This window comes from Notolabrus celidotus, chromosome 2, assembly GCF_009762535.1.
Source record: "Notolabrus celidotus isolate fNotCel1 chromosome 2, fNotCel1.pri, whole genome shotgun sequence".
In the NCBI taxonomy this organism is placed as follows: Eukaryota; Metazoa; Chordata; class Actinopteri; order Labriformes; family Labridae; genus Notolabrus; species Notolabrus celidotus.
This window is the reverse complement of record NC_048273.1, coordinates 5492491-5504105: the sequence shown is the minus strand read 5'-3', so window position 1 is coordinate 5504105 and position 11615 is coordinate 5492491.

Sequence of the window (11615 nt, the reverse complement as noted above, 5' to 3'; positions counted from 1 at the left end):
GTTGCAGATACTGTTAGCAAATGAAGGTCACACGAGACTCACACCTCACATGACAGGTCTGAGGTGGCGGCACCTGTTCAAAAGAGCAGGTACAAACCCGTCCACTAGGTGGCGACACACACCAAAACCCATCAGTGCTGCTGGACACTGAACCGGTTGAGTTGATGTTGTGGCTCTGCTGCAGTCTGTACACTGTCCCAGTTATAGAAGTGATGCAGGGAGGGAGCCCAGCCTTTCTAGACTTGATTCGGGTTAATGATTCGAATAAGCCGGTTATATAAGAAACAGGCCAGACTGTTCTGTGATGAATACAGAGGGAGGGTTTGTATGCAATCTGACCGGCTTTGTTTGATTGGGTCAGCAGTGGTCATGAATGGGCTTGAGAAAAAACATTGTTGGTCAGATTTGGAGGCAGTTATCGGTCGTAACAGTTCGATTACGTGACCAATGAGCGGCAATCTCACACAACAAACACTTCTCTAGACTTATTCAGGAGATCAGACAGAACAGGACATTTTCTTTTTGTAGCAGGAGGTTATTATCGACTGTGTTGTAAGACGTGTTCTGAAGTCAATAATGAGATATGTTGTGTAAAAGTAAAAGGGTTGCATTGAACCTAAAGCCCCTGTGAAGAGCTTTTAGCCAGCAATGAAACAGACTTGAATTAACAGTGATGCCTCTTTATGGCCTACAAAAGCAAACAAGACCACCGGCAACAAGACTATTCACATTTTTAATGCTTGTGACCGCTGAGAGGAGGAGGCTTCAGACGAGCACGCTGAAGAAACATCCTCTGTTCACTGTTTTAGATTTAAATTATACTCTCTACTGTTAAAGGAAAGCATGCTGAAGGGCACCAAAATCAACACAAAGAAAGTTCCTCATTGGAGCTTTAATGAAAGAATAAAAGAACTATCAATGAAATAAGTCAGTCAGTAAGTCTATTAAGAAAATAAGAGAAGCTTTATGATGCTGAGTATTACCCCTGAGCTGACCTGACACTTTGAATATCATTTAAAAGTTGCAGCTTATCTTTTTCATACATATTTTGCATCTAATTTTGGATGCTGGTCTGGGAACACCTTGGGATTCCCCGAGAAGGAGCTGGAAAATGTTGCTGAGGAGAGGGATGTCTGAGTCGACCTGCTTGGACTGCTGCCTCCTGGACCTGACCCTGGATAAGTGAAAGAGAAAGGATGGATGGATGAAGTCAAATCTCAAATCTCAAATCCTGCACTCCTAAAACTTAAACAATCACGGCCTACTACTCATCCGTCTCACTAATGAATCAGGAACATTTCCTACAGGGTAAAAGATGCATGAGGTGAATTCGATGTAAGAAGTTATCAACATGTGTTGTCCCAGATGGAAGTGTATGACTGATCAGAAACAAACCAACCTCTCTTCCTGTATTTCTATTTTCAACACACAGTTCTTCCACAGACCCTAAAGAGGAGTATATATTCTGTCCAATGAACAGAAAATCTGGACTCAAATCAGAACATTTTGTGAGCCGCCAAGCACTTCAATTCTCAGTTCAACTCATCTCTATTTATAAAGCACCTTTTATACATTCAAGCATGCAGCCCAAAGTGCTTCACAAAAGATCAGAGAGAAAATATCTGCAATAAGTAAAATGATACAAGGCTAAAACAAGATAAAGGCAAGTGATATGAGTTATAAAAAAATCAAATACAATCAATAAAATAAAATCAGATGTATATCAGAAATAAAATCAAATCATTACAAATTAATAAAATAAATACAATCAGAAAGGTTCCAGAAAAATACAATATCATCACAAAATAAAATCTATAAAATAAAATCAGAAAATTAACAGATAATTAAGATAAAATAATTACAATATAATCAGATAAATATCCGAAAAATCAAATTAAATGAATTAAATAAAATCAGATAAAAACAGAAAAGTAAAATTAAATCATTACAATAAAATAAATAAAATAAAAGCAGATGTATATCAAAAATAAAATAAAATCATTACAAATAAAAAAATTCAGAAAAACACAATATCATCATAAAATCAAATCAATAAAATCAAATCAGAATAATATCAGAAAATTAGCAATAAAATAATTAGAATACAATCAGATAAATATCAGAAAAATAAGATAAAATCAGATGAAACCAGAAAAGTTAAAATAAATCTTTACAATAAAATCAATAAAATCAAATCAGAAAAATAAAATCTGATAAATGAAATACGATAGATTCGCTCCACAACCTTTTCTTCATCCTTTATAAAAGCGACATTTAGAAAGTGGAGAATTTCAAAAGAATTCCTATGTAAACAAACATTTTGTCTCATTTGACTCTTTACATTCAAAGTTCTGCCTAAATCTCACATTTTCAAGTATTTACTACAAAATATATTTACAATTAAGTTAAAAAGGAAGCTAAGAGTTTGTTTCTGTTTTTGTCAACATCTTTTTGAGTAAACTTGTCAACTCCTCATCCAACATAAAGCGGCCTGGGAAGATGCTCGACAAATCGAAATGGATGCTTATCTTGGAGGAGTATCTACAAAGAATAACATCCTGCTCTGTTAATGCTAGACTCCAAGGAGCCATGACTTTGGGTTTCTTTTATTTCAATGGTCTTCATACAAACAAAGGAATATCTGATGAAGCCGACAAACGTAAACTCTGTCTGTCAGAGATAACACAGTAATGCATTAATGTGAGCTCACTGTTTGGCACACATCAAATCTGTCACCCTCTTTATTTACTGTGTGCTAGCATCTTATGAATGCTCAATAAACCTATGGATTAAGAACCATGAAGATCCCTTATGGGGACTTCTTATTTTTAAGAGATGCAGATAAATGTAGAAAACAGACACAGACAGATATTTCCTCACCAACGTGTTGAGAAGTAGAATCACACCAGTTAATATTATTTAAGGTAATTTGTCTCACAGAAATACAAGTACATGAAAATAACACACATTAGTGGGCTTGAAATTACTGAGCCAAATAAACATAGATAAAGAAACACAAATGTACAGAACGACCTAGAGCTCAATGTCCACTTATTAAGAATGTGCTGATATCTAATCGGTTTTATTCGCCCCTATAAGGAGGTAATGGAACGATGAATCATTCAAATAAACTCTTCCGTCAGTCCTCTGAACTGCATCTGTGATCAGTCTATTAACAGCTAAAGTATACGTGTCTGTCCTTTATTCAGCATGATATTTTGGTATGCTGATACCAAAGGGAAAAAACCAGCATGATGTAACTTTCTGCCCCAAAAACATCAACCAGTGAAATGACCTCATTGCCTGCTGCAACCTGATCCTCTTACAGGATTGTCCCTCCTCTGCACCTCCTCCCAGCAGAGTCACTTCCTGCAAACCCTCCACTGTACTCTGGCACCATGTGCTGCTGCTGTTACGTGTGAGACGGGCTGCGTCTGCCTCCCGTTCCTCCCTCCCTCTCTCCCTCCCTCCCTCCCTCCCTCTGCTGTGTTTTTCTCTTGTGGAATGTACCAAGCGGCCCTGAAGGCTTACAAGACATGAAGGAAAGTACTGGAGAGAGGCCAAGAACAAGGGGAAGAGTTCCAGGCTGCAGCCAATCAGATAGAGGCTCGTCCAGCTTTGTCAGGGTTTGAATACAGAGCAGAGTGTGTGTCTGTTGTTTTGATGGCACAGTGTGATTATTTACACGTAGACAAAAGGGTTAGGGAGATAATGTGAGTCAGCAAATGTTGGCATGAGCACACACCCTTAACGGTTTTGGGGCCTGTGAGTCAGTTGGCTCGTGCAATGTTGCAGCGATGAAAGGAAATCATGATTTTAGAGGCCCAAAGCAAAAAACACACAAAAGTTCCAGTAAAACAATCAAATGTGTGACTACAGCAAAGTTAACCTCAGCCTGTTGGTACTTTGACAATAAATATATAAAGTTAGTTTTTCACTGACCATACTTCTGCTGATTCAGATTCAGAAAACTGCAAATTATGGACGAAAACAGGCTCAACTATTAATGAAGGATTCAACCTCAGGCATCTAAAGTGAAAATAAATCATAGCAGCTGACCTTAAATGCCTCACTGCTGCAGAATCCCATAATTTAGGCTTCCCCACGCTCTGTATCCAAAGATACTTTCACATCCTCTGATGTCAGTTCTTCGTGAAACATCCAAACATTTCCATCTTGGTGTTTACCAATCCTCAGCAAACCACAACTTCCCTTCTGGTTAGTGACAAAGGAGTGTCCCTCTGTGCTCTGTAATTGGGCCTAAAGTTGCTCAACAACGACAAAACAAAGGTTGGATATCATGTGATGGATAGCTTCTGAGAAATGTATGATTGTGTTTAGTTTTTAAGGGATTACATAGTGACGGAACACAGCCCTGCCTGAAAAGTCAACAGAGATCACATAACTTTTCAACTGCATGCTGAAAACTAGTAATAGTTTCCAGTTGTTTGTATATCACCAAATATTAGAGGATCATCTTGGAATCTGATGAAAGGGTTGATTTCATGTTTGTTATTATTGGCATTGAAAAACATGCAAAGAGAGATTCTCCAGAGCAAAACTGGAACAACCTGAGAGCAAAACAGGCCTCTGCAAACTCCCCTGAGTGTGCTGAAGTTGTTTTGCTGAAATATCGGGCACATCTCAGTGGTCCAGTAGGCTGCCTTCCCACTCTAATACTCAAAGCTTTTACATTTTTGCCTAAGGTTACACTACAACCTCTTCCTGACTGGAGCATATTTACTTCTAAGAAGTTACGCTCCGGGAGTGTTTCTTAGAAAACACACAATGTGCAGCAGCCCGGGGCGCCGTGACCCTCCCACCAGAGAAAAGTATGTGCGGTGCCGTAACTGAGTAAGGCGTCTGGCTGCATCTTGCAAACATATCTTCTGGCCCTTCTGACAGTTTTATTTGAACGTGCCAGACATGTGGACCTTATGATATATGACATTCATTTGCATTACCGTACAGATGCATACAGTGTGTAGGCCTGTACTGTTTACAATAGATGGAGGAGGGATTTATGTTGCAGCACATCCTGCTGATTCAGAGTACATATGGTTCTAAAATTCAATATCACTTGATGTAAATAAAGGAACATTGGGGTAGATATGCACTATTTTTTAAGCTTAGACTTTAGAGGATGCAATAAAAACACTAAAAACTAAAAAGTCCCATATTTTTATTTCACTTAAAGTGCTGGAAAATGATCTCACATGTTTTCTATTACTTAAAAATAGAAACTCTGGGGCGTTGGTGGCCTAGCAGTCCAAGCGCCCCACATACAGAGGCTACTCATCGCAGAGGTCGCAGGATCGACTCCCAAACGCCACCATGTACCACACGTCTTCCCCCCTCTCCAGTCCCCACACCCCCTGTCCCTCTTCAGCTGTCCTATCATAAAGGCAAGAAGCCCCAAAAATATAACTTTCAGCTCTTTCTTAAAACTGTGATATTCAAAATGTTGGAAATATGTAAACCAAAGACTCAAAGACACTGCAGCAAGTATCGTACACATGATGAAAGCAACATATTTGGTACCTCAGAACAACTTCAGACCCATATTAGAGTCTAAAATAAAGCTGTTTGGGTTTGAAAAGCATGACCTGTATTAGCTGACTTAGTGACGTTTGCATGTTGAAACATTAGCAGGGTGGAAAAGTCATTTACAATACAGTTAACTGTGTTTGAAAGTCAACAGTTAACTGTGTTTGAAAGTCACACATTAACCATATGAGAATGGTGTTTGTTTCACACATAATCTGGTGTAGCACCAGCAGACTAACTTCTAGTAGAGCTTTCTGTATGTAGAGTCAATTTTTTGGATAATACATGCTTGAATTGCTGTCATGAGCAACATAAACAACAACAGAGATACACCTCTTTTGCATCATGTTTCAATCTGGAATAACCTCTGCCTTTAAAGAGAACATCCTCCTGATTGAGTTCCATCACATCAGAACCTGTCTTGTATACCACCTGGAGTTATTTACGATGTCCTGACCCTCTTCTTTCTGACCTGTAGTGACACAGACCCGCCCCCCTTGCACTTGGATGTATGATCTTGTTTTCCCACTAAAACTCTGCTTACACCATGTGCTCTTGGCATGGCAGCCAGGAGCTTGCGTAATGTTTGCTACCACTGGGCTTATGTTTGAGGGGTAGAAGGTGAAAGGAGGAGGAGGAGGAGGAGAGGCAGAAAAAGCCTCAGGTCACAAGACAGTAGACTCTTGAAAACAAACCGTAAAAGGTTTTGCCTTGAACACCTTTGATCAACATTATATTACCGCTATAAAGACCAGATCTGCAGGCTGGAGATTACGTACAGTGATCGATCACTGCTGGCAAATTACAGAGGGCGTGCACTTAAACATCGAAAGATGTTACAGTGCATCAAGATAAAGAAAACATTTTGGGATATAATGCAGCATCAAGGAATATGATAAATAATGAAAAAAAATGTATATATTAATGATACAACAGTTCAGGATACATAATACAATATGGGACAATGTGATACAATAATATCACATAATACAATAAGATTAAATTCCATACCATACCATACCATACGTACCAATACCAAACAATACAATGAAACAAATTCTGTACAATACAACATGTAAGGAAAGAATACATAACAGTTTGGTACAATATGATACAATAATAATATATGCTACAGTATGATACAATACGATATGATACAATCATAATATATGCTACAATCAGATACAATATAATAATAATAATAATAATACATTTTATTTGAAGGCGCCTTTCTAGGCACTCAAGGACACCGCACAGATAGAAATATATACATACACGAATTCACATTAAAGGAAACAAAATCAGAGTCAGAAATGAAAACAATATAAACTAACAAGGGGTAAGAAAAAAAAATAGAAACAATAACAAAATGACAGTGCAATTAGAGTCAGACGGAGTAAGCGGTTTTGAACAGATATGTTTTGAGTTGTGATTTGAAATGGGGGAAAGAATCTGTGTTTCTGAGTTGAGGTGGCAATGAGTTCCAGAGACTGGGAGCAGAGCGGCTGAATGCTCGGCTCCCCATAGTGGTGAGACGGGCAGAGGGGACAGACAGGTGTATGGAGGAAGAGGATCTGATATGATACGATACGATAAGATAAGATACAATATGATACGATATGACATGACAAAACATGATAGGATACGATACAATGCGACAAGATTCTGTACAAAACAACATGTAAGGAAAGAATACATAACAATTTGGTACAATATGATACAATAATAATATATGCTACAATCAGATACAATACGATACGATACGATACGATATGATACGAAATGACAAAACATGATAGGATACGAAACAATGCGACAAGATTCTGTACAAAACAACAGGTTAGGAGAGTATATAATATAGTTTGGTACAATATGATACATTGATATATGTGCCAATCAGGTCTGATACAATCAGGTCTGATACAATATGATACAAAACAAACGGACACACTATGACACAATATGATATGATATGATCTGTTTCTGTACAAACAACATGTAAGGAAAGAATTTGATACAATTTGGTACAATTGACGCAGTGACATTATATGATACAATCAGATATGATGCAATACCATACGATATGGAGCAACATGACATGAGCTCAAGAGCTAAACACAGCTCTGGAGTGAGCCAGCACTTATACTTTGGTAATTATTGGGGTGATTGTTGATGATGATAATGGAAGGTCTTAAATTGTTTGGTTGCTTCATTGTAGATGTTCCTCATTTCACATAGAAAAAAATAAATAAAAAAATCCTTACTTACTTTTGTGCATTGCCTTTACACTGCTTGGCAGTACCTGCATCCAAATGGACTTGAAGCACTTTGTTACTCTTACTGATCTTGTTTCCTCTTGTCTAGATCTTTGCTTGTGTTGTTCTTGTTCTCGTATGTACATTGCTTTGGATGAAAGCGTCTGCTAAATGACATTGTAACATTGTAACATTGTAACATGACATGATATGAGAAGTTTCTGTACAATCAACAGGTTAGGAAAGAATATATAACAATTTGGTACAATATGATACAATGATATTATGTGATACAAATCAGATACAATCCAATCGGATACGATACGATAAAGTACGATAATATAAGATAAGATAGGATAGGATAGGATGTGATACCATATGATACAAAATGACATGACACAATATGGTAACTTTCTGTACAATACAACAGGGTAGGAAAGAATACATTATGTGACACGATCGGATACAATACAATATGATACGATCAGTATAACAAGATTATGTACAATACAACAGGTTAAGAAAGATTGTAATACAATATGATGCAATGATGTTACATGATACAATCAGCTACAATACGAAACGGTATAACACAACACGACACAACACATAAGATACAATTAGATATGACAAGGTTCTGTACAATACAACAGGTTGTCATGAATACATTACAGTTTGCTGCAATATGATGTAATGATGGTATATGATACCATTGAACAATATCGGATACAATACAACAGAATGGGATACAATACAATATGGATACTGTACTGTACAACATGTCATGGTAATCCAAACTTGATCCGTAAGACAACTGGTTAGGAAAGAATCCAATACAATTTGGTATTATATGATAGAATAGGATAGGATATGGTATGATGCTTAAAATAAAGTATGAAATGATGAAACACAAAATAGTACAGGATAGGATATGATACACTATGACATGATGCAATATAATGTAATACAATACAAGGGGATACTTTAGGAACTGTAAAGATACACAGCCTACAGTACAAAACTGTGTAATGTAATACGATACAATCAGATAGCCTACCGTAAGATATACTACACATGCAGACATATAAGATAAGATAAGACAATACAACATAATACAAAACAATAGGATGTGATATAATACAATACATGCGGAAGAATTATAAAGATAGAGAAGAGTTAGTATGAAGACTTCACTGTAAGATGTTTGTATAACAATAATTTGAATATATCATACAGGGTTTTCCATTTTAAAATACTTTCAATCTCTGAATACACGTGGATACACTTATGGACTTGTCATGTCTGTGCCAGTATTGCTTTGGCATCTCACAATTAGCAGATGGGTTAGAGGTGTATACACTTCTGCATCATCAGAGTTCTTGGATTTGTCTCATTATCACAACCATGAGACTGCATCTTCACGTTTGTCTGAACGGCCTCTTCATCAGGCTCCAAAAACGTGCTGCTGTGTCCTTCTTGTCACACTTCACACAGGGGGGTGTGATGGGACTGGCCAACGTGTTCACATCCTATGTCAAGAACTCCACCTTAAAGTCCACACAGCTATTGAGAAGTGCATCAATTTGTGTATTTTTTTCTTATTTCATTTCTGTGTCCTAAAAATATTAAATATCAGAATAGCTTACTATACTTTCACCAAAGAAAATTCATTTTAAAGTATGATGAAAATAAAAATACTGGACTCATTGTTGGCTTATGACCAGTTATTATTAGCTTTTAATCAGATTTTACAACACTAGACTAAATTTATTTAAAAGCTGATGTTCCTGGTTTCTTCCTGAATATGAAATATGACTCACAAAGCTAAAACCATAAAATAAACTGTGTTGCTTGGTCATTGATTAAACCACTAAACTTGAACTTGCTGTGCCTTTCTAGTCTTCTGATTACAAAACTACCCTCTCCTAAATATAAAACAATAAAGGTGGCTTGGGGTCCTTAAAGTACATTTGCATGCCTCTCCTCTCACACATGCCCAAAATAAAGTGCATGGATTTTTATTCTCAGGTCATACTCAAACATCTCCTAGGTTAGTGTGTGAATGTCTGATAATGAAATGCTGCAACAGCTGCAGGTATTCTCTGCCCTTGTCTGACTCGGTGCATGCGGTGACTCATGTGGGGACTTTCTATGAACACCCATCTGGCCATGGTCATTCAGCACAGGGTGTGGGAATAGCGTTCAAGGCGTTATAGATGCAAATTTATCCATTTCCCATGCAAACAAAGGAGTATATGGCTGGTGTGTGTCTGCGTGGACGCATCATAGCACAATGCTCAATCATATGGCCTTGGTGTCTGATGCAAGCAGCTAAAGCATGTTTTATGGTTGCAACTGGAGAATCTGGTCTGTCTACATGTTGCACTAGTCCCTTATCTCTCCACCTCCATTCATATTCACGTTTTGCTGTCATCAAAACAGCCGTGGGTGCTGATTGTCTCGACCTGCACGTACTCGGCGTTTCGTTCCTCCACACATCCCACTGTGGGGCCTCTGAAACACAACACAGCTCATGGGCTGAGTACCATTTCGCGTGTACTCAACATTATACTTTCAGGACTTCTCCTCAAATGTGTTCATAATACTCCCACATGATGTTAAAAATATAAATTACATCTAACTCTGTGAAGACATACATTTCTTTACACATACACTGCAGACTTGATGCATAGCACTCCAGAGTACACCATTTAATTGGCAGCTTTGTATGGTCTTTTATCTTGTTGTTTTTGAAATTCTTTATTTTTGTTATTGGACAGCAGTTTGTTGTACAGAGCATTGACATATAAGAGAGAGAATAATGTTCATTTCCTCAGCAGTGCTCCGTTTTTTTAATGATTATTAGAACTAAATACAACCTGGGGGAGACGATATGTATACACTTATTGTGAGCCAGAAACATTTCAGAGAGAGATAAGTGACAGAAAATCACACAAAAATAACAAATAAAAATGTAATTATCTAAGACAAGACAGCATCACTGGGTCCTTGAATGGTATCATCCACAAAATCTGTGTGTAGGGGTTTTACATAGTTAGTCCACTCGGTCCAGAGTTTTATAAATATGTCCTTCTGAAGTCCTAAACAGAAAGTAATCCTTTCCATAACATATATATAATTTACTATATCGGTCCACTCCTGTATTGTGGGAGGTTCAGGAAGCAACCAGCGCCTCGTAATGGCTTTTTTACAAGCACAATGTTGTTGTTTTTTTAAATTAATATTATTATTATATTTTTCTCTGCTCTCTCTCTAAATTATTTATGTGTGTATGTATGTGTATGTGTATGCATACGTATGCATGTGTGTGCATATTTGTTTGTATGTATGTATATATATATATATATTTATTAATTCTCTTCATTTATTTTGTCATTTAAAATTATTTCTTAACTAAAGGTTTCTTCACATGTTTTCTATTAATTTATTTTTCTGTTTATTGTATTCATTTTATTTTTATTGTTATCAATTTTATTTCATTTCACATGTCTGAGCCCCTGTTCGATTGTATTTGTTTTGTCTTTAAGAAGAAGAAGGTAAGAAGCTACTTTATTAATCCCCTGGGGGAAATTCAATTTTTTCACTCGTGTTTTTTTTAAGTCATGCAACACGCACAGTTTTTGGTATATACATACAATCATGCACACACATGCAGTGGACATGCACTTAGGGAGAGATGTCAGAGTGAAGATGCTGCCATTAACCATCTTGTTGATACATTTAAAAATTACAAATAAAATATTGAAAAATAATTAAATATATATATACATATATATAAATGACCTCACTAAA